Source organism: Marmota marmota, unplaced genomic scaffold (assembly GCF_001458135.2).
Source record: "Marmota marmota marmota unplaced genomic scaffold, marMar, whole genome shotgun sequence".
NCBI classification, from domain to species: domain Eukaryota; kingdom Metazoa; phylum Chordata; class Mammalia; order Rodentia; family Sciuridae; genus Marmota; species Marmota marmota.
In genome coordinates, this window is record NW_025999880.1 from 10913613 (window position 1) to 10916253 (window position 2641).

The window sequence follows — 2641 nt, forward strand, 5'->3', positions numbered from 1 at the left end:
TTTTTTTGGGGGAATATTTATTTATTTATTTTAGTTTTCGGCGGACACAACATCTTTGTTTGTATGTGGTGCTGAGGATCGAACCCGGGCCGCACGCATGCCAGGCGAGCGTGCTACCGCTTGAGCCACATCCCCAGCCCTGAAAATATCTTAAAATACAACTTTTCTGAATTAAGAATATAACTTTTGTGCTTAGAAATGGTGATTTCTAAGGCTTGTAATTTCAAGACTTTTGGCTCGTATGAAAATAACAGGATAGGCCATGGTAATCTATACCATGGAACATTATTCAGTGCTAAAATGAAATGATCTATCAAATCACAAAAAGACATGGAGTAACCTCAAATGCTTATTACTAAGTGAAAGAGGCCAATTTGAAAAGTCTATGATATGATTTCAATTATATACCATGTAGAAAAGGCAAAACTACAGAGACAGTAAAAAAAAAAATCAGTGATTGCTGAGGATTGGTGGTAGGTAGGAGAAGATGAATAGGTGGAGCACAGAGAATTTTTAAAAGTAGGGAACCTACTTTGTATGTTTGCATGATACTTTAAAGGTGGGTATATGTCGCTGTACATTTTTCCGAACCCAGGATGCATAATACCAAGAGTAAAACCTAATGTAAATGATGTACTTTGGGTGATGATTTGTCATTGTAGGTTCATTGATTATAATAAATGTACCACTCTCACTTGGGATGTTGTGCTTGTGTGGAGCAAAGGGTGGTGGGCACATGGGAAATATCTGTATTTTTGCTCAATTTTGCTGTGAACTACAACCATTCCAAAAATAAAGTCTATTTAAAAACAACAGATAGGGAACGAGTTGTGTATAACCCCATGTAGTTTGCATGTGCTGAATGTCCTTTTTGTGTATGATAAATTCCTTGCTAAGAAATAATATTTACAGATCATTTATGAGATTAGTAAGTATAAAAATTTTGTCTTCAAGGTGGTTAGAGAATGGATTGATACTTTACCAAATATTATTTTTTGGGCAAAAGTAAAAATATGTTGCCAAATGGGAATAAACTAAGTAGAAGGTAAATCTAATGGATTAGAAAGCTGTGAATGGAGACTGAAGGAATTATAGATAGGGATAATCCAAAATGTTTAAGGAGAATAAATTGATTAATAGAACGTCAAGGAATTTTTGTAGATAAACCCAAGCCAGTCTCAACAATGGTCATGTTCATTCAAATAAATATTGGAAATCCAAAAAATAGTGATATATTGAGGTTTTATTTCTTCTTTCCCATAGTCTTGCTAAGTAGTCCATTGCAACAAAGCTATGCAGACCATTGATGAGTAAGCTAGTATAAGACTATGACCTGTTTCTGTAAGATATAGACCCTGTTCCCTGACAAAGTTACTTAACAAACACTTTGTATGAAAGCTTCTCTGAGGCTTACTTAATGGTTTTTAGTTGATATATTAATAAGCTAAAGCTGTCATACCAAATTACCATAAGCTGGATAGTTGAAGTAGCAGAAATTTATTTCTCACAATTGAGGTTGGAATCTAAGATCAAGCTACAAGCAGGTTTGGATTTTCCTGAGGCCCTTCACCTAGGTTAGCAGGTAGAAGTCTTCTGTGTCCCAACATGACTTTTTTCTTTCTAGGTTTAGAAAGATATCTGGTGTCTCTTCTTCTTATAAGGTCATGAATCCTATTGGATTAATGCCCCACTGTCATGACCTCATTTAACTTCAATTACATCCTTTTTTTATATATATATATATACTTGAATATTTTTTAATTTGAAAAGCAAAGTGTTTTAAGTATCCTTAACAAGATGTCAGTGGGACATACATGCAAGTATCAAGTCCCCTTTTCCAGGCCACCCTGCTCACCTGGATGACTTTATAGAAATAGGCATACTGTCGAGCTGTGTTTTATACTGGCTGAAGACATCAAGGATAGCTTGTCGACTGAAGACACCGAACTTCCTCTTCTTCGAAGTAGAGGGGAGTGTCATATTCACTGGGGAGGGTCTGAATGTAGGGCTGCCAGAAAGAGTTGGGGCTGGCTCGCTCACACAGGAGTTGGAAGGCCAGCGCTATGTTTCCCATGGCTTGAAGAATCCGGTCTTGAGAATACAAGGGCCCCAATACCGAATTTTTAGCAGATTCAACAGTCATTAGTAATTTTCGGGGAACCCATAAAAATAACTCTTCTGCCTTGATGTCTCTTGTTGCTCTCAAACCAAAGCCCTCTTCTTTGAAGTTGACCATTTCAAAACCTTCGACAGAAGCCCCATTTTCAGAGGCCCATTTCATTAGATCAGGAAAGTAATCTTCTCTTTTTCCATCAAAAGTAACAGACCTTTCTGCTTTTTCCGTATTTTCTCAACCAGAGATCGGATTTGTACATACTCTTCCCATTCCTTTCCTGGGCCAGGTGTAGGACTGCTGCATTTCTGCAACAGTTCACTGGTCAGGTTCAAGATTTACTTCGGAGACACAGTGGCTATAGCCCCAGTGCCTGATTTCTGAGTTTTTACTCGACTCTTCTTACCCATTTTCTGACTGTCCGCTCCCTTTCGCGCAGCGGCGGCGCCACAGTCCAGTCCGGACCCCACCGCCCGCCTCAACCAACCCCCAGGCCGCGGTGGCGGCGGCGGCGGCGGCGGCGGCGGC

At 39.2% G+C, this 2641-nt stretch overlaps 1 protein-coding gene and 1 pseudogene across 1 annotated transcript in view; one reads left to right on the top strand and one right to left on the bottom strand.

The window, feature by feature from the left end:
* The window catches only part of LOC125610371 (C-Jun-amino-terminal kinase-interacting protein 4-like), a 45768-nt gene that overhangs the window by 32894 nt on the left and 10233 nt on the right, over window positions 1–2641 (top strand). The gene's annotated exons all lie outside the window — the stretch shown is intronic.
* LOC107150438 lies at window positions 1376–2635 on the bottom strand (annotated as a pseudogene).